The following is a 26585-nucleotide window of genomic DNA, read 5'->3' as shown; positions in this document are numbered from 1 at the left end:
AGTTAATCTTTTAAGTATTATATCTATAGGCCCTTTGCTTGTTCTTAAAAGTTTACTACCAACTCTCTAGGAAACAGCCCTAAGTTCAGATTTTCGGAACTTGGGAAGTCTCTAAAAAAAATTGATTGAAGTGGCAATTTGATAAGACTTACTAAAGGGACTTAAGGAACACTAGTCCCGATAATGCTTAGTGTCCACTGGGATGCACTAGAATTTTTGTTTTCGTGGGAAGTTGGGCCCTTTGGGGAAAGTAGAAAGAAGACTTTGTTCAGTAAGAGAAAAGAACAGTGATGCTACTTACTGGTAACCCGTCTATAGGAAACCAAACTTCCAGTCCTTTTTCTACCACCAAGTGACTTGAGTCAGTTCATCTAACCTTTCTTTTTAGATATCCTCATCTGTAAAGTGAGTGTGATAATTCTTGCCTTCCCTAAGCCTTATAAAGCTGATGTACAAGTAAAGTGAAATAACAGCATTTGGTGGTGCTGACTCCTTGCTATTTTCAGGTACTTTTCATTTCAAGGCTCATCCAAGCTTCATTGGAGGATCCAACTTCATAATAAAAGAACAAGACTATAAATGGAACCATATTTTGGATTGTGAATTGCAAAAATAAATCCAGATGACAAAACCTTAACGTCCACAAAGGCCAGGACAGGGTCTGTTTGGTCACAACTGAATGCCCAGCCCCAGGTCAGGAGACTAACATATAAGTAGTCAGTCTATAGATATTTGTCAAATGGACATGCAGATTGGCCTTCATGGTTATCTCTATGGAGAAACTAGCTCTGAGAAAGTAACCCATACTTAGGGTATGAATGCAGTCAGTGCTCAATATTCTTTTTTGGTTTTTTTTGAGACAGACTCTTGCACTGTCCCTCGGACTGGAGTACAATGGCACGACTCAGCTCACTGCAACCTCCGCCTCCTGGGTTCATGTGATTCTCCTGCCTCAGCCTCCTGAGTAGCTAGGATTACAGGTGACACCACCACACCTGGCTAATTTTTTGTATTTTTAGTACAGATGGATTTTCACCATGTTGGCCAGACTGGTCTTGAACTCCTAACCTCGTGATCCGCCTGCTTCGGCCTCGCAAAGTGCTGGGATTACAGGCATGAGCCACCCCACATGGCCGGAAAGTTGTTTGTTCTTTTCCTTTTGGTTTTTTTTTGGGGGCGCCATCTCAGCTCACTGCAACCTCTGCCTCCCAGGTTCAAGCGATTCTCCTGCTCCAGCCTCCCGAGTAGGTGGGACTACAGGCACACACCACCATGCCCAGCTAATTTTTGTATTTTTAGTAGAGATGGGGTTTCACCATGTTGGCCAGGATGGTCTTCATTTCTTGACCTTGTGATCTGCCTGACTCGGCCTCCCAAAATGTTGGAATTATACAGGCATGAGCCACTGTACCTGCACAGCGCTCAATATTCTACCGGATGTAGAAGGCAGCCAGACAGGGAGGGATTCGGAAAGTATATACTAATGGCTCTCTACTTGCGTGCTTAAGCAGTGTTCTATGTTGTCTTTGAAGTCTACATATCCATAAATGTGGATATGAATGTTGGTAGAGATTATTCAAAACAGCAATATGTTATTTGATTTGTTATATAGAGTTAAGGAAATCGTTGGCTCTTCAAATGTTGCAGGTAGGTAGTTCACAGACAGCATTAACAGTAATGTCAGTTAAAGTGTTTGCTGGATGCATTGTGGTCTTTGTTGGTGTCTTTGTAGTGAGAACAGCTCCCTAGAAGACTCAGACCCAAGTCACCTTGGTTGTAAGTTCCTTTGATAGATCACAGTTCTTGGTTCATTCAGTTCTGGTTATAGGTCCTCAAGACTATTCTACTTCTTTAATGGATTATATAGCTACATCATAAAAGATGGGCTGAATGAACCTCCTTATAATGATTTAAAATTTTTCATTTCTGGGTCATTTTGTAAAAAGTTCTTTCCCTCTCTCAGGAGCCAGACACAAATATATAGTACCCTTGAAGCAAATATTCCCTCCACCTGAGAAGAAAAGGGAAAAATGGGAATAAGGAAAAGGAGTGATTACACTTCGTAATTTGAACAAAATCTGATCCTGGCATTGATAGTTCTGAACTGAGCCTCACCAGAGAGCCTGGGGACTCTACTACCCGCTGCTGTCTTGAATGCAGGCTTATAAACAGCTAGACTTTATAATGGCTTACAACAATTTATGCAACCAAAAATTACAGTAATTTAAAATAGAGGACGGGCGCAGTGGCTCACACCTGTAATCTCAGCACTTTGGAAGGCCGAGGCGGGCGGATCACGTGAGGTCAGGAGTTCAAGACCAGCCTGGCCAACGTGGCGAAACCTCATCTGTACAAAAAATACAAAAATTAGCTGGGCATCATGGCGCATGCCTGTATTCCCAGCTACTCAAGAGGCTGAGGCAGGAGAATCGCTTGAACCTGGGAGCCGGAGGTTGCAGTGAACCCAGATCATGCCACTGCACTCCAGCCTGGGTGACAGAGTGAGTCTTCATCTCAATAAATAAATAAATAATAAAATAGGGATACTGTACCACAAAAACCCTGTTAGTTTGAAGCCTTCTGTTCCCTCATCATTTACTCTTATTTTTCATAAGTTCATCTATGAGATTTAGAAATTTCATATTTGTCTTTTTTTCCTAACCAATATTTGCGGAGGGTTAACAAATTTTCACCCACAAAGAAGTTCTCCGTTAAAAAACACTGGCTCCATTTTAAAATTGTAATTGTTGCCCAGATAAGAACTAATTTAATAATTATATTGGACCAATGTTCTTTATTTGTTGAAGTAGCTAGTGTTACTTATACAGCTTTAAGAGAATTTGTTTTACATAAGCAGAATTATCATTTTATTGTTAGTTTAAGTTGCAGTATGACCTTCAGTTCCTGGCAACACAGAAATTACTTTTTAGTGCCTCATTTCCCAAATAAATACATCCAAATAATTTCACATTTAGAACACAATTTCAGGCTGGGCGTGGTGGCTCATACCTGTAATCCCAGCACTTTGGGAGGCCAAGGTAGGTGGATCATTTGAGGTTCAAGACCAGGCTGGTCACCATGGTGAAAATCTGTCTCTACTAAAAATACAAAAATTTAGCTGGGTGTGGTGACACGTGCCTGTGGTCCCAGTTATTCAGGAGGCTGAGGCAGGAGAGTCACATGAACCCGGGAGGTGGTGGTTGCAATGAGCCAAGATCATGCCACTGCACTCCAGCCTGGGCAACAGAGCAAGACTCTGTCTCAAAACAAAAACAAAAACAAAAACCCATAATTTTAAAATCACTACTCCTTTTTATATAGCATTTCTCAAAATCACACAGGCACATAAATATGCACCATGGATACATTATAGTTCCCATGTGTACATGGATACATGTGGTTTCTTTGATATTCCTAGAAAAGATTCTCTCTAATGGAAATACTAGATCCTTTTGTAAATCATAAGCATGATGATTGAGGTTTCACACACATGTATGAAATGTGCCTCCCTCAAACTGATAGGGACAGGAGGCAGGGAAATTCTGGGCAGAAGACAGTGGGTCCCCGGCAAGAGTCCCACCCTCAAGCCTGGAACCGCAGCCCAAAGTGAGAACTGACATCCCTGTTTTCCCACTCAAATGTTGCCTTCTCCAAAACCCCCATGGCCCATTCCACCCCTAATCCTGTGCTTATAAGAACCCTAGACTCTACGGGCAGAGAAGAGGAGAAGCAGTTGGATGTCGGAGATTACAGCTGAACATCAGAGAGTCCCTGACCCCTTCGTGAGTGGGAACTGGAGTGCAGCTGCTGGAACTAGCTGGCTGACTTCAGAGGGACAGCTTGACCGTGTAGCTCTGGAGAGGAGTCTAGCCGAGGGCGGCCAGACTCTGGGGAAAGATTACCTTCCTGCTCCATCCCCTTTTCAGCTCCTCTTACTGCTGAGAGCTGTTTTCATCGACAATAAAATCCCCTGCATTTACCATCTCCAACTTGTTTGTGTGACCTCATTCCTTCTGGATGCTGGACAAGAACTCGGTACGGGTGTGAAAGACTGTCACACTGACCCTCCACTGAGCTGTTAACACTTAAGCTGTCTGTGGAGAGCAAGGCTAAAAGAGCGCTGACTGTAACACTCCTTCGGGGGCTTCAGGGGTTGTGGGCACACCCCTAGAGGCTGCCATGGGGGTGGTATAAAGTTCATTCCTGCCAGCACCCAAAGCAGTCACCCTGGCTCCTGCACCTGCTCACCTGCATGCTCCCTCCTGGGAGAGGTCGAGTGCAGTGGGTTCAACTGAGTGCAGCTCACTCCTGCCTGCGTGGAAGCAGCCAGCTAGTTCCAGCAGCTGCACTCCAGTTCCTGCTCACGAAGGGGTCAGGGAAACTTCTTGATTCAAAACTTTGTTACTATATCAGCACATTACCCACCTGATTAAAAAATATATATACTGAAGAAAACATGATAAGAATTTAATGCTAATCTGTTGGAAACATTCTTTCTGCTTTCATGCCCATTTTTACACCTGTGGAAACAGAGGTGGGAGGAAACATCGCAGGAGGCGGCCCTGGGACAACAGCCAAGCCAATTAGTTGGGAAACTGAAGCAAGGGTAGTCCCGGCACCTGGGTTCTTCCCTCTCTTCTGGGCCTGGAGTGAGAAGTGGGAGGGGATCTACCTCTAGGCTGGAGTTGTAAGGGTGGGCAGCACATTCTGCTTCCCCCTCATTCCAACCAGAAATTGGCCAGGACATAAGTCTCTGTTGCCTCTGTAGACCCTCACCACCACTCTCCCAAGAAGGTGTACAAATAAGTGCAACAGACACTCTATACAGACTCTGATCCCGAAAGATAAGCCCATGGTCTAAACTTACTGAATACCTGGGGCAAGCCGACACTAGAGAACAGAAAACAAAGGGAATTTCTTACTCGGGAGAAAACAGAGTTAATAGAGCAAACAAGGCAGGGCTTTATATATTTAAAAAGTATATAGTCTCCAAATTTAAGAGAAGACATTACTTACATGAAAGGCTATTATGTATTTTTAAAACATTTAGGGATCTTGGAAATGAAATGTCTAGTTGTTCAAAAATCATTTTCAGCCAACAACAGATGAATAGGTCAACTAAATGTGATATAGACATACAATAGAATATTTTTCAGCCTTAAAAAGGAAAGACTTTCTTTTTCTTCTTCTTCTTTTTTTTTTTTTTTTTTTTTGAGACACGGTCTTACTCTATCACCCAGGCTAGAGTGCAGTGGTGCTGCAACTCCCAGGTAATTTTTAAAAAATTTTTGTAGAGACAGGATTGCTGTATTTCCCAGGCTGGTCTCCAACTCCTGGGCTCAAGTAATCCTCCTGCCTTGGCCTCCCAAAGTGCTGGGATTACAGGCGAGCCACTGCACCTGGCCAAGGAAAGAGATTCCGAAGTATGCCACAATATGGATAAACCTGGAGGACATTATACTAAGTTAAATAAGGCGTCCACAAAGGGACAAATATTGTATGATTCCACTTATATGAGGTACCTAGAATAGGCAAATACATAGAGACAGAAAGTGTAACAAAGATTAGCTGTGGCTGGAAAGAGAAAGGAATGGGGAGTTACTGTTTTGGGTGTAGAGTTTCTGTTTGAGATGATAAAAGGTTCTGGGAATGAACAGTGGTGATGGTTGCACAATAGTATGAATGTACTTAATGCCACTGAATTGTACACTTAAAATAGTTAAAATGATACATTTTATATTATGCATATTTTACCACAATTTTTAAAAAATCATTTTGGGGCCAGGCATGGTGGTTCACACCTGTAATCCTAGTACCTTGGGAGGATGAGACGGGAAGATCCCTTGAGGCCAGGAGCTCAAGACCATCCTGGGCAAAGAGTAAGACCCCATTTCTATTAAAAAAAAAAAAAAAGAAGAAGAAGAAGAAAGGAGGAGGAGGAGGAGAAGAAAGGAGAAAAACCACTTTGTTTTACACAGAAGAATGAGAATAGCAGCTGAAGAATTTCACCCCAAAGTTAAGAGGCAGAGTGGATACAACTAAAAGTTCTAATATTGGGGTTCATGCATTTCATTGACTTCATTGTCCTCATGCCTCATCAGCTTCTCCCCCAGAGAAATTACCTTAAGGGGCCTAACTCAGTCCCACCCCCATCCCAGCTTCCACCCAGCAATAGGTTCTAGCCAGCAGCACTGGACCTGCTGGGTGCCTGGTCTGGAGCCTGGGCTTGTGGCTTGGCCAAGACATGTGCCTCCAAGGAGCACTCTAAGAAGCCCAGACCCAACAGCAGCCCCTCAGCACCCCCTTCCGTCTCCAGCAAGGTGCTTCCCTAGATGTGGACACTGTCCCCATCTAGAGTACAGGTCTCAGAAAATGAAAGATCAGAATTAATCGATTACTCCAAAGCACATGAAAAACCCCCCTCCAAATGCTAGTAGCCCTCAGCAAAGGCCCCAAAGCTCAATGCCCTTACTTCCTCCTTCATGCCTAAACCTGCTCCTTTGCCCTGGGCCAGGGCCCTGCAGTGGCTTGTCTTGCATTGCGGTGTTTGGAGTCTTGTCTTGGGTCCCCCAGTGGAGTATGCAATGTAGCAACCAGAGGAAGCAGCCCTGGGTAGTAAGCAGGGGCATGAGCTTAGCCTCCAGGGGAGCCCGTGACCTTGAGGCTCGAAAAGGGTGAGAACCAAGCAGCCTTTAAAGCAAAGCAAGAGGGAGAGGCAGGCCGAATGTGACTCTCCCCTCAGCCTGTGAAAGCAGTCACAGCGTACTCACCCACACATGCGCAGATTTACCTGTCCACAGAGTCTGACTGCCCCACTGAAACCCTAGTTACCATCTGTTATTAATGGACTCCAGAGGCCTGAGTGAACCTGCTTCATAAGAAGCCTAGTCCCGGTCGGGCGCGGTGGCTCAAGCCTGTAATCCCAGCACTTTGGGAGGCCGAGACGGACGGATCACGAGGTCGGGAGATCGAGATCATCCTGGCTAATCCGGTGAAACCCCGTCTCTACTAAAAAATACAAAAAACGGCCGGGCGCGGTGGCTCAAGCCTGTAATCCCAGCACTTTGGGAGGCCGAGACGGGTGGATCACGAGGTCAGGAGATCGAGACCATCCTGGCTAACACGGTGAAACCCCGTCTCTACTAAAAAATACAAAAAACTAGCCGAACGAGGTGGCAGGCGCCTGTAGTCCCAGCTACTCGGGAGGCTGAGGCAGGAGAATGGCGTGAACCCGGGAGGCGGAGCTTGCAGTGAGCTGAGATCCGGCCACTGCACTCCAGCCCGGGCGACAGAGCGAGACTCCGTCTCAAAAAAAAAAAAAAAAAAAACAAAAACTAGCCGGGCGAGGTGGCGGGCGCCTGTAGTCCCAGCTACTCGGGAGGCTGAGGCAGGAGAATGGCGTAAACCCGGGAGGTGGAGCTTGCAGTGAGCTGAGATCCGGCCACTGCACTCCAGCCTGGGCGACAGAGCGAGACTCCGTCTCAAAAAAAAAAAAAAAAAGAAGCCTAGTCCCAGCCTGGTTAAACCCAGCAAGCGCAGGTTGTCCACAGCTTTTACTGCTTTGAACTGATGGGAGGGAAGTACCTTTCTGTATCAACCCAATAAAGCAATCCTTTTATTCCGTTTTCCTGCTTTATTTGTTAAATGCAGTTGTGCAGTGGAAGGTGCACTGTGCGAGCAGTCATCTCAGTAAGAGCTAATGTCTGAGTGCTTCCTCTGTGCCAGGCTTTACGCCGAAGGCTTTTCATGGATCACATCCTCAGAACAACCGTGTAATGAAGCAATGGCTGCTCTCCTTTTTATTTCAGACATGAGAAAACTGAAGCTTAGAAATAGTTCATAATACCCTAAACTAACAGAGGTAACAACAGGCAATGTAGGATTTGGCTCCATAGAATTTGATTCCAGGGACCTGGGCCCATCCACTGATGTATATGGGCTTGGAGTCTAGTTTTCATTCTATTGCTAGCTCACTGGGTGACATTGTGCAAGTCATTCATCTGTCACGGCCTTGGTTTCCTTATCTGTAAATAAATTATCACATTAAGCCGCTTTTAGCCGAGGTTTTATGACTATTATTGAGTACCTGCTCTTTAGAAGGCCTTTGCTGATAGAGAGATGTTGAACTGCTGTAACTGTTTTGGGGTGAACTTTTTGCTGTACATTAATTTTGCAAGGCCATTTAGCTCAGGAGGCCTCTTTCAGTCTCTAGGCTTTACTGACTGGTTTATTATCCAGTCTTGAATTTATTCTACCACATCCCCAAACAAGCACCAAGTGAAAAGCTTTTCATTTTCTCCACTAAAAGAACAAAACTTTTAATTAACATTTGGAATCCACTGTCTCTGGAGAGACTCTTTTCCCCGTACCATCTGGGTTATAGGACCTATACCAGCTTTGCCTTATTAATGTTCATCTATTGACTTGAACCTGCTTTCCTCTTTAGAGAATCAGTCTTGATCATTTAGAAGGCTATTGCCTAGAATTACCTCCATTGATTTCTATAATATACTGGATTCAGATGCAACCAGGATTTGCAGTGAAACACAGTTATATATAAACTTATATTGAGCTTATAAGTTACATTGAACAGGTGGCTCACTCTTGTAATCCCAGCACTTTCGGAGGCCAAGGCAGGTGGATCATTTGAGGCCAGGAGTTCGAAACCAGTCTGGCCAACCTGGTAAAACCCCATTTCTACCAAAAACACAAAAATTAGTTGGGCATGATGGTAGGTGCCTATAGCGCCACTTACTCAGGAAGCTGAGGCAGGAGAATTGCTCAAGCCCAGAAGGTAGAGGTTGCACTGATCAGAGATTGTGCCATTGCACTCCAGCCTGGGTGACAGAGCGTGATTCCATCTCAAAAAAAAAAAAAAAGAAAGTTATATTGAACAATCAGATAAACCCAACATCATAGAAGAACATTTGGGGTGGAGTGAAAGGACCAGAGTACTATAATACTATGTTTAGAATTAGACAAACTGGAGTTCAAATGTCAGCACCTACTTTAAAAAAATTTTTTTTTAGTTAGTGTGACTTTAGATAAGCCAATTAGCTTCTCTGAGCACTACTTCCCTCAGCTCTTCAAAGTAATATTTTTCCCATAATAACAAACAACTATATGATGCCCTGTTCTACATATTAACTTGTTCAATCCTTAGAACAACCACCTAGGTAGATATTTTATCATCCCCAATTTTACAGATGGGTTATGCAACTTGCCTAAGTTCAGTTACTAAGTGGTAGAGACAGAATCTGAGCCAGGCAGTTGGCTCCAGGGGTCATGTTCCTAAACACAGCAGGACCCTAGCTAACTTAGCAGTGTTTATAATACCAACTCCCAGTCCTGACGTTCATGTTCCAAGCTCCTAGTAATCTGTCATTGAAGAAAGCAAGTACTGTACTATATATACAATATACAGAAGGAGAGCTGAGTAAGGTAAGTATATCACAACTTTTATGCTCTTAAATCCCTGGAAGAAGTAGCAGCAGGATTCCCCATGATTTTATTAACTCAGAAGATTGACTTGTGACTTCTGGGCAAGGATAGGGCCTCTGCTTGTGCTGAAAATGTTGACAGAGCTTAACATTGGCTTTGAACTTCATCTTCAGGCCTAGTTCATAGAAACGTTTCTTAGGCAAAGCTTGATCATGGATAGTTCACAAAGAATAAAGGTGAGAATTCCTTGTGTCATTAGCTCTAGTTTCAGCTGAGAAGAGGGCAACCTTTTTTTTTTTTTTTTTGGTTTTGTTTTGCTTTGTTTTGAGACGAAGTCTCACTCCGTTGCCCAGGCTGGAGTGCAGTGACACCATCTCAGCTCACTACAACCTCGGCCTCCGGGGTTCAAGCGATTCTCCTGCCTCAGCCTCCTGAGTAGCTGAGAATACAGGTGCCCACCACCACGCCCGGCTAATTTTTGTATTTTTAGTGGAGACGGGTTTTGACATGTTGGCCAGGCTGATCTCAAACTTCTGACCTCAGGTGATCCACCTGCCTCGGCCTCCCAAAGTGCTGGGATTACAGGATTGAGCCACTGCACCAGGCCAGAAGAGAGCAACTTTCATCTTCAAGATTCTTCAACTTCCTTTGGGAAGTGTCCTATCCTTGGCGTTTCAAAACGGTGGTCTGAAGTTAGCGGCGCCATAGGAGGCAAAACTATCCCGTTTGGCTTGCAAAGTGTTAACGTAGAGATTTTGCTTAAATTGAATTAGTCATTAACATTTAACAAGAAGGGCAGTTCACATTTATATTCAAGCTGCTGTTCCATTGAAAAATCTGAAGGAGCCAGGCACAGTGGCTCTAGCCTGTATTTCCAGCATGTTGGGAGGCTAAGGCAGGAGGATCACTTGAGGCCAGGAGCTTGAGACCAGCCTGAGCAACACAGTGAGACCCTGTCTCTATAAATAAATAAATAAAAATGGAAAGACTTTTTAAAAGAAAGAAAAATCAGAATATCTGACAAGAGTCAGACGTGTCAATCACCGTCTGGAGCTTAGCAGACGCTGCTGCCACTGGAATGGGCGTGTACCGCACTTCTCCATAGCCCCTCACCAACGCCCCTTTCATTAATGTCCCATGTCACTAATGTCCGTACCTCCTGGCTCCTAATAGCAACTGAAATGGCCATCACGACTCCTGCTTCTTGGGGCTTTTCCCTGACATCAGCCCTTTTCACCAAATGCCTAGCACTTTTCTGGTTGAAGTCTGTCTGCTTCATTAACTCAATTAGAGACTCTTTCCAGGTTTTAAAAAACCCGGAAACATAGCCTTGCTAAAATGCAAACATCTCCCTAGAGGCCATTAAGGGACTAGGATTAACAGGATTTCAGGCGTCCAGAAGACCCATGTTATAAATGGCCTTTCAGCAGGATTTTCTGGATAATAAATCATCTTCAGGGCACATATTAGAGATATTTTAAGGCTATAGTTTCTTTATAAAGTTTTTTTTTTTTTTTTTTTTTACCAGTAGTCACTTTTGAGAAGTGACTCATTTTGAGAAATGAATAAGTCAAGATCCAGAATTATATGGATAATGTACTCCGAATGTCACGTCTAAAGAAATCTATAGGCCGGGCGCGGTGGCTCAAGCCTGTAATCCCAGCACTTTGGGAGGCCGAGATGGGCGGATCACGAGGTCAGGAGATCGAGACCATCCTGGCTAACACGGTGAAACCCCGTCTCTATTAAAAATACAAAAACTAGCCGGGCAAGGTGGCGGGCGCCTGTAGTCCCAGCTACTCAGGAGGCTGAGGCAGGAGAATGGCATAAACCCGGGAGGCGGAGCTTGCAGTGAGCTGAGATCTGGCCACTGCACTCCAGTCCGGGCGACAGAGCGAGACTCCGCCTCAAAAAAATAAAAAATAAAAAATAAATCTATAGTGATGATCTACTTATTGCTAACTTATTAAGGGATTGTTTCTTAAAAACTCCTAAAATAATATGTACATAAGTGAATAAAACAAAATCCTTCATAGAGAGAATTTTCCTGACGATAATTCTTCAGGAAAACCTTTTCGGCCTCCAATTGCAGTCTTAGATATTTTTTTCCTAATTTGATACTTTCTAAGATAGTATCTTCCTATGGAATCTTTTGTAATAGATCTACTACACAACTCATTATTTTTGACAATAGTTAAACCATATTTAATCAAGATCTCTGGAAAATCTAGAGCTATGTCCCATATATAATGAAAGTCCATTCAGATTTAAATGGATACAAACCAAGATAGCAGTATCATCAAAGCCATAATTGAGAATATCACCTCTCCCATAAGTAATCAGTAATTATAGATTTATGTTATATTTAGCATCTCTTAGAGCAGGTACTGTACAGTATAAAAAGCATCATATTATATCATTTCTCAACTAGGAATGCGAAAACATTGCTGACAATAGATGTGCTATCCAGAAAGAACAAGGAGTGTACATAGTAGTTTGAAGCCTCGTCCTTGCTGAACTTTAATTATGACACAATTAAAATTACTTTATGTCTTTTTATGTTTATTTTCATTTACTTATTTTTTTTTTTGAGACAGAGTCTCGCTCTGTCGGCCAGGCTGGAGTGCAGCAGCACCATCTTGGCTCACTGCAACCTCCGTTTTCCAGGCTCAAGCAATTCTCCTGCCTCAGCTGCCAGAGCAGCTGGGACTACAGGTGTGTGCCACCACACCCGGCTATTTTTTGTATTTTTAGTAGAGACACAGTTTCACTATTTTGGCCAGACTGTCTTGAACTCCTGACCTCGGTAATCTGCCTGCCTCAGCCTCCCAAAGTGTTGGGATTACAGGCGTAAGCCATCGTGCCCATTCTTTATGTCTTTTTAAATATTTATAGGACAACTCATATTTTGTATACTTTCAATTTTTATAAAATATTTTAACCACAATTCCCCCGGAGAGAAAAAAGGTGGCCATCTACTTACTATATTTTATAGGGCACCCAAAGTTCTCTGCCATTCAACATCAGTAGGCTTTGACAGCCTCTGAAATCACAGCTGTTGGTGACACACAATGCTGCCAAAAAATCTGCAACCTCTCTTATCTTGGTATCATTTGAATTCATGATACCATGTCTGCAAATCTACCTGGATTGCAATATTGGTCACATCTAATTTTACTTTTTTTAAAAAAAAATCTCAACTCCAAGTTGTCCTCATGACAACCCCTGGCAATATTATTGGTTCAGACGCAGGATAAGTGATCAAAGTTGGTCCAGTAAGACATATGGGAAGGGCTTTCATTTTATGGCTAGAATAGAGGTCAGTGAAGAAGTGTCTTGTTCTAAAAGCTACTAGCAGCCATCTTGTGACCTGGAGGGAAGGGAGTCTGCAGTCTTCTCTGCTACATTGCTTAAATGTTTAATCAGGGTTACTAGATCCTCATCCCTATATTTAACCAAATCATTTCTAATTTGTTTTAATCTTTTTAAAAAGTTTTTTGAGACAGAGTCTTGCTCTGTTGCCTAGGCTGGAGTGCAATGGCACAATTTCGGCTCACTGCAACCTCCGTCTCCCGGGTTCAAGTGATTCTTCTGTCTCAGCCTCCTCAGTAGCTGGGACTACAGGTGCCCACCACCACAGCCAGTTAATTTTTATATTTTTAGTAGAGACAAGGTTTCACCATGTTGGTCAGGATGGTCTCCATCTTCTTACCTCATGATCTGCCCACCTTGGCCTCCCAAAGTGCTGGGATTACAGGTGTGAGCCACAGCACCCAGCCAAGTTTTGTATTTTTAGTAGAGACTGGGTTTCACCATGTTGGCCAGGCTGGTCTCGAACTCCTGACCTCAGATGATTTGCCCACTTTGGCCTCCCAAAGTGCTGGGATTACAGGCATGAGCCACCGCACCCAGCCCTAATTTATTGTAAAAGCACACTGCTCAAAGCAGAATTCTGTTTTTCTAAATTACTAAAAAGAAATAAATTTCTTTGTTACATGATATTTCAACTGCTAATCAAACACCGGTTAAGCAATGTAACAGATCTCTTACAATTTCATAATATTTCTCTTTCCATAGGTAACCAAGTTTTAGCTGTCACAGAACAAGTTTGATCAGGTTTGGGATCTTTAGAAGCCTTTTGATTCTTCTTACTAATGTGTTCCACCATGTTCTATAGCCCCAAATAACTTATTGGCCCACTGCTTCATTCTTGATCATTGCCGATTGCAGGAGAGAACTCACAGATAACGATGTTGACAGAGTCGAGGCAGACAGAGAAGGCAAATCCAAATGCAGAATGGATATGTCCTGGGGAAGGAAAAATTGCTGCCCTTTCCAAGAAGAAGGGAGTCCAAAGTCACTGGCATACCACCAGGTAGCTGGCTGGTCACCTTGAGACAGGGTGCCAGAGTAGGTGTCCAGTGTGAACTATGGTAGCCAGAAAAAATAGAAAAATTAGTCACTCAGCAGTGAAAGCTTTGATGATGGAAAGTCCATATTAATGAGCTTTCACATAACTTGAAGCCTTGCCACTAAGAATAATATATTCGTGGCCGGGCAAGGTGGCTCACACCTGTAATCTCAGCACTTTAGGAGGCCAAGGTGGGAGGGTCACCCAAGGTCAGGAGTTCGAGACCAACGGGCCAACATGGCGAAACCCCGTCTCTACTAAACACACAAAAATTAGCCGGGCGTGATGGCCACCTGTAATCCCAGCTACTCGGGAGACTGAGGCAGGAGAATCACTTGCACCCGAGAGGCAGAGATTGCAGTGAGCCAAGATTGTGCCACTGCACTCCAGCCTGGGCAACAGAGCTAGACTCCGTCTCAAAAAAAAAAAAAAAAAAGTTATTTGTTTATGAACACACCGCGTTGGCAAGGGGAAAAGGAGACTAACATTTAGACCTCAGGTGGTCTTGTTTCCTTATTTTAAAACTTCCTTTGCAATGGGATCTAAATAATCTTCTTGGCCTTCTTGGGATGTAGTGATGGGACATGCATGAGTTTGACATACTCAGAGCCAGTATTTCTACTGTTCCAAGTCTTGGCATTCCTTCCCCGACATCAGGGATTCTCAGCCTTGGCCCTGTGGTCATTTTGGGGCATCATAGAGTGTTTCACAGCACTTCTGACCCCTACCCACTAGAAGACTGTGCACCCTGCCAGTTGTGACCGTCTAAACTGTCTGTGGACACTGCCTAGTTGTAAGAACCACTGCTCTACACCATCCCAAGGGGTCTCTTATCTTCACCCTGCAGTGCAGCCAACCTCACGGCCACAGGGTAAAGCAATCTCTCTCTTCTTTGAAGTTCATTGGCAACTGTAGTCCATCACCATCTATTTACCACTCACCATTAGCTGCTCTGTCTTATGAGCTGTCTTCTATGTGTGCTTGTATCATAGCCGATCCAGAATGTAACATCCTTGAGGAGAAAATTCCTCATCCGTGCAATAGCTCTCTATTATCCCCCGCAGTTGCCAGTAATCATTAGTTGCTTGAATCATTGATAGTGTTCCAATGTTCCATTTGATGTCAAAGGATATCTCAGATGACCCTTTTAGAATTGGTGCCCTTTGTGCAAAGAGAAAATTATAAACCTTAGACTTTGACTTAGCTCTTACTAAAAGTGAAGCCACAGGGGGAGAAAAACCAGGATAGTATTTCTTTGAGAGGGTAAGATGACCCATGAGGCAAACGCTTTTGAGAAGGAAGCTCTGAACTTGTTACCCTTGGACAGGGAAGAGGGAAAAGGCTGAAAAATATTTACTTGTCAGTCACCATAACGACACAAGGAGAAAAGAGCATTAGCCAAGTGGGGTAAAGCTCTGAACTTATTCTGATTTTTAGTATCATAAAGTTATGTTTCTGGCTAATTTTTTTTTTTTTTAATGAAGGGCAAAACATCCTCTTGTAATAATCAATTTTTAAGTGCAAATTTTTTTTTGCCCACTCCTATGGAATTTAGCCTTTAACTTTGAGTCTAAGGTTACAAGTTTGTTGCAGGATACTGTATTTATTATATGTTTATTATAGGGAAATGCAACTTTTTAACTCATTTATTGTAAAAATTTAGTTTACCCACCTAAGTTTTAACTTATGCAATTGGCCTTCCATATGGCATCTGTTGATTGAACCACCCATGGATCAAAAATATTTGGAGGCTGGGTTGTGGTGGCTCATGCCTGTAATCCTAGCACATCGGGAGGTCGAGGTGGGAGGATCACTTGAGCCCAGGAGTTCGAGACCAACTTGGGCAGTATAACAAGACCTTGACTATACAAAAATTTAAAATATTAGCCGGGGTTGGTGGTGTGCACCTGTAGTTTTGGCTACTTGGAGGGCTGAGATGGGAGGATTGTCTGAGCATGGGAAGTCGAGACTGCACTAAGCCTCGATAGTGCCACTGCACTCCAACTGGGTGTGGTGGCAGGCGCCTGTAATCCCAGCTACTTGGGAGGCTGAGGCAGGAGAATTGCTCGAACCCTGGAGGCGGAGGTTGCAGTGAGCTGAGATCACACCACTGCGCTCCAGCCTGGGCAATAAGAGAGAAACTCCATCTCAAAAAAACAACACAAAAAGAAATATCTTGAAAACAACTTCTCTACTGTCTCATCCTATGCTCACTTTCCAGGAGGCTATTTCTGTCACCAAGCATTATAGAGAATTCCTATTTAATGAATATAACCTGTATTTTATGATGATACTTTGTTTTTCACACAGTTTTATTAAAGAACTAAAAAATTCATTTTAAAACTCCATACTTTAAATATGTTACATAAGTTAGACAATAAAACTAGAAATCATCCACTGACTGGCCAGGTGCAGTGGCTCATGCCTGTAATGCCAGCACTTTGGGAGGTGTCAAAGTGGGAGGATTGTTTGAGCCCAGGAGTTCGAGACCAGCCTGGGCAACATAGCAAGACCCTGTCTCTACTAAAATAAAATTAAAAATTTGATTTTAAAAGAGGGTTCATCCACTGACTATGCAGGCTAGCTGATGTTTGGTGAGAACCTAAAAGGAAAGGAGATTCCATAAATGGCTGATGGGGGATACAATTGTCCCAGCTATATGGTTTGCTGTGACAGTCACTCGCATTAGCAATATCAAGAAATGGAGAAAGCTGGGCTGGGCGCGGTGGCTCATGCCTGTAATCCCAGCACTTTGGGAGGCTAAGGTAGGTGGATCACTTGAAGCCAGGAGTTCAAGACCAGCCTGGCCAACGTGGTGAAACCCCATTTCTATTAAAAATACAAAAGTTAGCTGGGTACGGTTGGTGGCACGCACCTGTAATCCCAGCTACTTGGGAGGCTGAGGCAGGAGAATCGCTGGTCATAAAACATGTTTCTTGAAAAGTAAGAAATGATGTAATGCATGTCTCAATTAAATGTCTTTGTTTCTCACTTCTGTAATATGCTTCCCCCTGCACAGATCTCTCCCCGCCCCAAAAAATGCTTAAGAGGAGGTAACCAGACTCTTTGTTCGAGGCTCAGTCCTTTGGATGTTAATCTGACTGAGTTGGTACACCTAAATAATTAAATAATTCCTCCTCAACCCCTTGATCTCTCTGATTCCTTAATTATCCTGCTGCACGTGAATAGACAGAGCTTGGCAAAATGGATTTAAAACAAATAAACAAAACAGGATCCAGCTATCTGCTCTCTACAGAAGATTCACTTTAGATTTAAGGGCACACACAGACGGAAAATGGAAGGATAAAAAGATTCCATGCAAATAGTAACCAAAAGACAGTAGGGGTGGCTATACTAAAAAAAATAGACAAATAGACTTTAAGTAGAAAACTGTCACAAGAGACAAAGAAGAATATTGAATAATAATAAAGGTTTAAATTCACCAAGAAAACATAACAATTATAAATATGTATGCAATAAATATCAAATTTCCTATATATGAAGCAAACATTGATAGAATTAAAGGGAGAAATAGACAGCTCTACAATAATAGTAAAATATGTCAGTACATCACTTTCAATAATGGATAGAACAATCAGACAGATGGTCAATAAGAAAATAGAAGACTTGAACAACACCACAGGCCAACTGGTTCTAAAAAACATCCATAGAACATTCCACCAAACAACAGCAGAATATATATTCTACTCAAGGGCACATACAACATTCTCTAGTATACGTTAATATATTAGGTCACCAAACAAGTCCTACAAATTTGAAAAGAATGAAATCAAACAAGCATCTTTTCTGATCACAATGGAATTAAACTAGAAATCAATAGCAGAAGTAAAACTGGAAAATTTATAAATATGTGGAAATTAATTAACACAATCTTAAGCAACCAAAGGTCAAAGAAGAAATCACAACAGGAATTAGAAAACATCTTGAGACTAATGAAACTGAAAATCAAAATACAGCATATGAAAACTTATAAAATGCAGTGAAAGCAGTGCTAAGAGGAAAATATGTAGCTGGAAATGCTTACATTAAAAAAGAAAAACTCTCAAATCAACAACAACCTAAGTTTACACCTTAAGAAACTAGAAAAAGAAGAACAAACTAAATCCAAAGCTAGCAAAAGGAAGGAAACAATAAATATTAGAAGAGCAATAAATAAAATAGAGAATAGAAAAACAATTTAAAAAATAAAAATCCAAGAGTTCTTTCTTTGAAAGTATGAACAAAATTATAAGCCTTTAGATACACTTAGAAAAGAGACAAGACTCAAATTATTACTACCAGAAACGAAAGTGGGAACGTAAGTACTGATGATTTACAGGAGAGTACTACGAACAACTGTTATCCCAACAAATTGGATAACCTAAAAATTGAAGATGAAGGAACGCTTCCTAACTCATTCTGTGAGACTAGCATTACCCTTAATGTCAAAGCCAGACAAAGACAATACAAGAAAACTACTGACAAATAATCCTTATGAATATTAATGTAAAAAACACTCAACAAAATACTAGCAAACCAAATTCACCAGCATACCGAAAGGATTATACCCCTCGAGAAAATGGGATTTTTTTTTTTCCTGGAATACAAGGATGGTGCAGCATATGAAAATCAATCAATTAAAAAGTGAATTACCACATGATTCGGCAATTTCACCAAATGATTCAGCAATTTCACTTCTGAATCTATACCCTGTGCAGGCTGAAGCAACTCCATCTTAGATGCTCATATGCCACATTACCTTCTGATTAACTCCAAATCTGGGAAGGCCTCTGAGATTTCCAATTTGTCTATTGCCCCTTGTGTAAGACCACCTACTCACCGTAAATCAGGGCAAATTCCTACCCATTCCCTCTGAAGCACAGATGCCCCTCCCCTGTGGTATATAATCCCTGGGTCTGGGGGTAACCGTGAAGGGATCTACCATCTTGTCTCACTGCTGCGGGAGACACAAACATAGCTTCTTCTCACAAATCTCTATTAAATGTTTCTTTCTAAGAAACTGGATTTGTCCACCTCTTGAGCCTCTCAGCTTCCTTGGACTTTGGGGTAGGTTTGCATAGACCTGCCCATTGTGAAACACACCTCCCAATAACTGAATGCAGGGATTCAAACAGATATTTGTCCATGCATGGGAACATGATACACAATAGTCATAAAGTGGAAGCAGGCTGGGTGCAGTGGCTCACACCTGTAATACCAGCACTTTGGGAGGCCGAGGCAGGTGGATCACTTGAGGTTAGGAGTTTGAGATCAACCTAGCCAACATGGTGAGACCCCATCTCTACTAAAAATACAAAAATTGGCTGGGCCTGGTGGCATGTGCCTATAATCCCAGCTACTCAGGGGGCTGAGGCAGGAGAATCGCTTGAACCCGGGAGGCAGAGGTTGCAGTGAGCCAAGATCATTCCGTTGCACTCCAGCCTGGGCAGCAGAGCTAGATTCCATAAAAAAAAAAAGTGGAAGCAGCCCGATTCTCCATCAATAGTTGAATGAATAAACAAAATGTCGTAGATACATACAATGGAATATCATTCAGGAATTGTAGTCATTATTCTTTTTGATGCTCAACTTGACTCTTTCACCAGTGAGAGTCCCTTTAAGTCCGCTGTGTTCACCGTATTTTATAGCTTCCTTGCTTTCTGGCACAAAAGTTGCAGGCTTATCTGCAATACAGTATTTGTTGATCTAGACCTTGAATTTGTCATTTCTTTATAGGTAAAAATGGTATTTAGAAATACCAATCTGCTTGCTATTTGATATTGCTAAAGGATATCACTACTTTTAGATCCTTTCAGTGCACGTGAATTCATATTGCTAGTCCCAATTCAAATGTAACATTATAGGATTTATTATCACCTTACTACTTTTATTTTCATGTATATTTTCTTTTACACTGAAAACATTGATACAAGTGCTATGTGTGTCTGTCATTTTCAAAAGTCATTTCCATGAAGATCTATAATTTATAAACATATTTAAGTGAAATAATTTTAGTGCAAGACTGGGCACAGTGGCTCACGCCTGTAATCTCAGCACTTTGGGAGGCCAAGGCAGGCAGATCACCTGAGGTTGGGAGTTCGAGACCAGCCTAACCAACATGGTGAGAGAGAATCCCCGTTTCTACTAAAAATACAAAAATTAGCCGGGCATGGTGGTGTGTGTCTGTAATCTCAGCTACCTGGGAGGCTGAGGCAGGAGAATTGCTTGAACCTGGTAGGCGGAAATTGCGGTGAGCCGAGATCGTGCCATTGCACTCCAGTCTGGGCAACAAGAGTGAATTTCCATCTCGAAAAATAAATAAATAAATAATTTCAGTGTAATTTACATAAAGCTTTTAGTAATGATGTTAACTATTTTCAACACATTTTCACTTAGGGGAAGATGCCTTTCCTGAATTGAAGCTCACTAAAGTAAGGAGAAATAGGCAGAACACATGAGGCCTCTCCAAAGTTATAAACCTTTTGAAGATGAAGAAACTATAGTATGGGTCATTTAAAACTTTGAGTCAGTTTAACATTGCATTTTCTAAGTATTGGAAGTTGAGAAAGGGAGATGCTTCCTTCTTTATTCTCTTAATAAGAGGTTATTATATCAGATTTGTAATTAAACATTACAAAATCTATTGCACTAAAGAGGATGTTTTCTAATTTTTGAGATGGGTCTTGCTATTTCACCCAGCCTGGCCTTGAGCTGCTGGGCCCAAAGGATGCTCCTGCCTCAGTCCTCCTGCGTAGCTGGGACTACAGACATGCACCACTGTGCCCAACTTGGGATTTTTTTAAAAAAATTATTTTAATAGCATGAAGAGCTCCAGCACAATGAGAACAGAGCAACCAAAGAGGAAGTAGCCCTTTGCTGCAGAGAATCCAGGGGCACCTAAATCCTAGCCATGCATCCCTCCATGTGCTTGCATATATACTACCTGCACCAGATGAGGCCAGAAGAGAGACAGAATTAGAAGAATGGAGGGGGAAGTAAAAAAAAAAAAATGACTTTATAAAACAGAACCTCTGTTCTCAGCTCAGTTATACCTTTTAGCTTTAACTTTTTTGTTTGTTTATTTTTTGTAATTTTAATTTCTCTGCAGATATTTTTAATCTAATCTGTTTATTTATAAAACTATTTTTTCCTTTAAGTCCTTTAAGTCATTGGAAATTTATACTAGCTGTTTTAATACCTTTGATGAAATCTGACATCTGGGCCACCTAGTGATCATATTTTCTAGTCCCATGAGCCTAAAGCATTTATTATCTTGCCTCTTACAGAAAAAGGTTGCCAACCCATGTTCTAGAGCATGGCCTTTATTCCTAAGGTATGGGATTTCTGTTGCTTTATATTGATGCATCAGGTGTTGTAAAAGTCATTATCTAACAGGGCCAGAACTTGGTCTTCCAGCAACTCTTAACCTCTAATATCTCTGTTCCACTCTCAGCCCCATAGCAGCCACTATCAGATAATCCTTGATTTGTCTTTCCATGTGCATATAAATCCCATCCCTCTGCCAAAGATTTGCAGGAAACCCATTCAGATTTCTGCCTGGCAAGGATTTTCAGAAAACTCCCACATACAACTCTGCCTTTGTTCACCGTGCAGTTCCTTCTTTTCTAGTGTCCTGCTCTGCAGAATTCAGTCATATCAATAGCCCCAAACTCTAAAGTCCCTCCTCAGCTACATGGGACCACCAGGCTATGCTTGGGTTCCAGGTTCCTGCAATGCAGTCAGGAAATTGTTCCTAGAGAGAGTGCTGGGCAACTGTAGAAGTCGTTGTCTGAGTTTCCCTTCTCTCAGGGATTGCAGTCTATGTTGCTTTTGCCTAGTGCCTTGAAACCATTGCCCTATATATTTTGTCTAGTTTTACAGAATTTCCTGTTGTTGGCCAGGCACGGTGGCTCAAGCCTGTAATCCCAACACTTTGGGAGTCCAAGACAGGTGGATCACTTGAGGTCAGGAGTTCAAGATCAGCCTGGCCAACATAACGAAACCCTGTCTGTACTAAAAATACAAAAAATTAGCCAAGCACGGTGGCATGGGCCTGTAATGCCAGCTACTTGGGAGGCTGAGGTGGGAGGATCGCGTGAACCTGAAGGTGGAGTTTGCAGTGAGCTGAGATGGCACCACGGCACTCCAACCTGGGTAACAGAGTGAGACTCCATCTCAAAAAAAGAAAAAAAAAAAAAGAATTTCTTCTTGTCTTAAGGAAAGAGGAAAATGGAAATTTTTATAAAGGGAAATATTGTATTTTAGAGTCTGGTGAGGTCTGATACTATCATAGCCTGTCCTTGAAATAAGCTTACTATCATCATGGGGATATTATAAAAGAAAACAGGCTGGGCGCAGTGGCTCACGCCTGTAATCCCAGCACTTTGGGAGGCCAAGGCAGGCGGATAACGAGGTCAGGAGTTCAAGACCAGCCTGGCCAAGATGGTGAAACCCTATCTCCACTAAAAACACAAAAATTAGCCAGGCGTGGTGGCAGGCTCCTGTAATCCTAGCTACTCAGGAGGCTGAGGTAGTAGAATCGCTTGAAATGGGAGGTGGAGGTTGCAGTGAGCCAAGATCCCACCACTGCCCACTAGCCTGGGTGACAGAACAAGACTTTATCTAAAAAAAAAAAGAGAAGAAAAGAAAAGATGATTAATTCATCTGAAGTTCAATAATGTAAAATAGGAATATAATATTCTAATTCTGTTAGTTCAAGTCTTATACACCTTCATATCATACTTTTCCATAAGAACACATTTTAGCTTTGGATAACTCTATGCACCCTTAGTTATTTACCTGAAGAATGCTGAGAAGTCAAAATTGAATAAACTAAAGACATTTGACCTCAACTTTTTCCACTTAAAAAAAAAAAAAAAATCAGTTTTATGTGGACCCATTACTCCAGGGATTGATGGTACTAATAGGATTTAAACTATTAATTGCATTTTGCCAGTATTCAGATAATGTGTTTTTAAGGGTCAGTATTACAAAAACTTTGAGGAAAAGCTAGAATGAGAGGTGGTCCTTTTGTTGCTATTTTAAGTATAAGTTTGGAAATGAAAAAGAATATGCGATATGATTATCTGCAACCTACTCTTATATCTAAAACATAAGTTTTAAAAAATTAATTATTTATATCTATCTCTATCTATCTATCTAAATATATATAGATTTTTTTTCAAGGCAGGGTCTTGCTCTGTCACCCAGGCAGGAGTACAGTGGTGCAATCTTGGCTCATTACAACCTCCACCTCTTGGGCTCAAGTAATCCTCTTACCTAAGCCTCCTGAGTAGCTGGGACTATAGACATATGCCACCACACCCGGCTAATTTTTTAAAATATATATTTTTAATTATTTGTATCTTTGACAACATAAAAAAATCTTATTTTATGATAAGATTTGCCACTAAAAACCACTATGCAAAATAGTGGTTTCTGTAAAAAATTTAATGCTTAATATTTTTTATGTTATTTGACATTCCCAGAATATATGCCTGTTTAAGTCTCAGTTATGAAGAGACTATAAAAATTCAATGTTTTGACATATTAAATCATCCTCTCATCACATCATGGAGATGAGGAAAATGCAGCCAGAATGCTCCATGCCTCTCTTTGAGCTAGGTAGCAGCACATGGAGGGTCTGCCTTTAGACAACAGTTTTTCCCACAATGATGTGGACAGTAAGATATCAAGTTATTAGGAACTCTCAAACTTAGATTTGTTAATAATCAACAATCACAAACATTTGAGGAAAACCAGCGTCCTGAGAGACAGTAATCTCTATACCTGAGGAGACTTTAACAAAGCAGAAGGGGGTTCTAAAATAACTATAGTTAATATTTTCGGAGGGCTAAGAGTCAATAACACCTGCAGAATGCAGACTGGATGATAAGAAAAGGTTTTACATGAGAAAAATAGATTTTAAAGGTAAAAAATTCAACAGATGGGCTGAACAGCAGATAAGACACAGTCCAAGAGCAAATCAGTGAACTAGATAGAATATCAAGCGAAGGACGTCTTCGAGAATACAACACACAATGAGAGGCAAGTTATGAGAGAAAAGTTAAAAGATAGGAGGGACAGATCCTCGAGTTCCATCATTCCCAAGTTGCTTAGCTTATGTGACTGTCATAAGTAAAGACTGGCTTCTTGCTTTTCTTCTTAGCCCAAAATAAGTTATGTTAGCCAGCCTTTTCTCTTCCGTGGATCTGAGGTACTGCACAGCCCATTATAGAGGCCAAAGGCACTACCACACTTGAAGAGCTGAGACCACTGGAGGAGGTACCAGCCTGGCCAGAGTATGCCCTTTTTTTTTTTTTTCTTTTTTGAGATGGATTCTTGCTCTGTTGCCCGGGCTGGAGTGCAGTGGTGCAGTCTTGGCTCAATGAAGCCTCTGCCTCCCAGGTTCAAGTGATTCTCCTGCCTCAGCCCCGAGTAGCTGGGATTAGAGCTGTGCACCACCACATCAGCTAATTTTTGTATCTTTAGTAGAGATGGGGTTTCACCATGTTGGCCAGGCTAGTCTTGAACTCCTGGGCTCAAGTGATCTGCCTGTCTTGGCCTCCCAAAGTGCTGGGATTACAGGCCTGAGCCATCGCACCCGGCCTTGTCTCTTGTGCCACATGGTCTGAGGTGTGGTCCTGTTTTTTGTACCCTGGCCTGCTGCTCCTCCTTCCCAAGCCTCGGCCTTAAACTAAGGTTTGCTCCTGGAACAGCCCAAGTAAATGAGGCTTAGGAGGACCTCCCTGCATGGAGTCTCCAAAGTTCTTTAACTAAAATTTAGCCTGTCCTGGGACCACACAGAGCCCTGGCACTTGGCCCAGACTTTCAAACAATAGAGGCAGAAGTGCTTCTCTCTCTTTCACTCTTTAGCCTCATACCAACTGGGAGTTCTTAAAAGTTTCATTAGTAACTTCTAGGTGCAGCTTCTGCTGCATTTTCACTGAAAGCCCAACTAAGGGCTCTTACTATCATTACCATTTAAACACACACATAAGGGCAGGCATGGTGGGTCCCACCTAAAATCTCAGCATTTTGAGAGGCCAAGGTGGGAGGATCGCTTTAAGCCAGGATTCAAGACCAGCCTGGGCTACTTGATGAGACCCATTTCTACAACAAAAATACACACACACACACACACCCCCCCCCATACACACACATATAAACACACATATAAGCAATTAAATTTTAAAAATAAAACAAGCCAATGTATATGAACCCATTGGTGGCAGCCCAGGATGTAAACAAGACTAGGGTTCCCTAACTCGTGAACACCGACAGAGGCTGGGTGCAGAGACCAGTGACTCTGGAGCTTTGGCAGTTTCCACAATTGTGCAAACAAACTTGCTAAATTCTAGGGGACAACACGCTAATTCTGAGAGAGTCACAATCTGTCGGCACTGAAAGTGGAAATCAGTTTGAACTGAAAAAGGAAAAAGTGGCTCTGCTGTGAATCAGGCTTGGAGGACAGGCAGAGAGACCAGTTGCAAAGGTCACAAGAATCATCATTTCTCTAAGGCAGAAGTCCCCAAACTCCCGGGCTGCCGACTGGTACCAGTCTGTGGCCTGTTCGGAACCGGGCTGCACAGCCGGAGGTGAGCACGCATTTCCACCTGAGCTCTGCCTCCCGTCCGATCAGCAGCCACATTCGATTCTCATAGGAGCACGGACCCTATTGTGAACTGTACATGTGAGGAATCTAGGCTGCCTGCTCCTTGTGAGAATCACATTCCTGATGATCTGAGGCGGAACAGTTTCATCTGGAAACCCTCCCCCCTGCCACCCCACACGCTGTCTGTGGAAAAATTGTCTTCCACGAAACCGGCCCCTGGTGCCAAAAAAGTTGGGGACTGCTGCTCTAAGGTCATGCTGCAGTTTGAAATGCCGTAAGGATCACAAAGATCCCCTCTTTGATTGACTACTGGTATTTCACCAATGATGCCCCCAGACCTGCTTTGCGAATCTTGTGTTACTGGGGATACCCAACTGGAAAGGGTTTACGACAGCACCCACATCGTGATTAATCCCTGCTTCTATGAACCCCACTTTAGATACCACAACCAATCCAGAACTGATCTCTGCTTCCCTTAGATCTGCCTCAGACTCCTACAGTGGGATCCTAAACCTTGCTAAAGATGCATTTCTTCTCCCTCATTTCGAGCAGGATGCTATGGTTCCTATGGAATGTCCCGCTCACTGTACCGAGTTAAAAAGTTCGATTTGATCAGGCTGCAGGCCTGTCTCTGGTGGTCTTTGGAAGATTCGGCTTTAATACCTCTGAGAAATTTCCTGATAGACTGGGTCATGAAGGGGTGAGCCATTTCTCTGAGGCCTGTTTTGCCACCTTCTAATCAGGAGGCACAGCCAAGATAAACCCTCCCAGGTGCCAGTTTCTCACAGGGCTCCAGGTGCCAGTTCTTCTTAGGACAACTCTGTTTTAACGAGCTCTTGACAAAAGAGTCCATCGATATTGGGTGCAAAGTGCAGTGATAAGTTATCCTAATATGAGGGAACAGTTTTTGGGTGCCAGGCATTTCCGTGTGTGTGCACACATCAAATATTGTGATAAATGCCTGACAAACATCTCAGAACAACCCTTTGAAACAGGTACTATTTTTTTTTTTTTTTTTGAGACGGAGTCTTGCTCTGTCCCCCAGGCTGGAGTGCAGTGGCGTGATCTCAGCTCATTGCAACCTCTGCCTCCCAGGTTCAAGCGATTCTCCTGCCTCAG

At 42.5% G+C, this 26585-nt stretch overlaps 2 pseudogenes; one reads left to right on the top strand and one right to left on the bottom strand.

The window, feature by feature from the left end:
- LOC117076333 overlaps positions 1–26585 on the bottom strand; it is a 53556-nt pseudogene that overhangs the window by 12081 nt on the left and 14890 nt on the right.
- Positions 3447–3518, top strand: LOC117077114 (annotated as a pseudogene).

The sequence above is a fragment of the Trachypithecus francoisi genome, unplaced genomic scaffold, assembly GCF_009764315.1.
Source record: "Trachypithecus francoisi isolate TF-2019V2 unplaced genomic scaffold, Tfra_2.0 Lachesis_group5, whole genome shotgun sequence".
Lineage (NCBI taxonomy): Eukaryota > Metazoa > Chordata > Mammalia > Primates > Cercopithecidae > Trachypithecus > Trachypithecus francoisi.
Note: the sequence above shows the minus strand (reverse complement) of the source record. Positions and strands in the feature narration are given on the sequence as shown.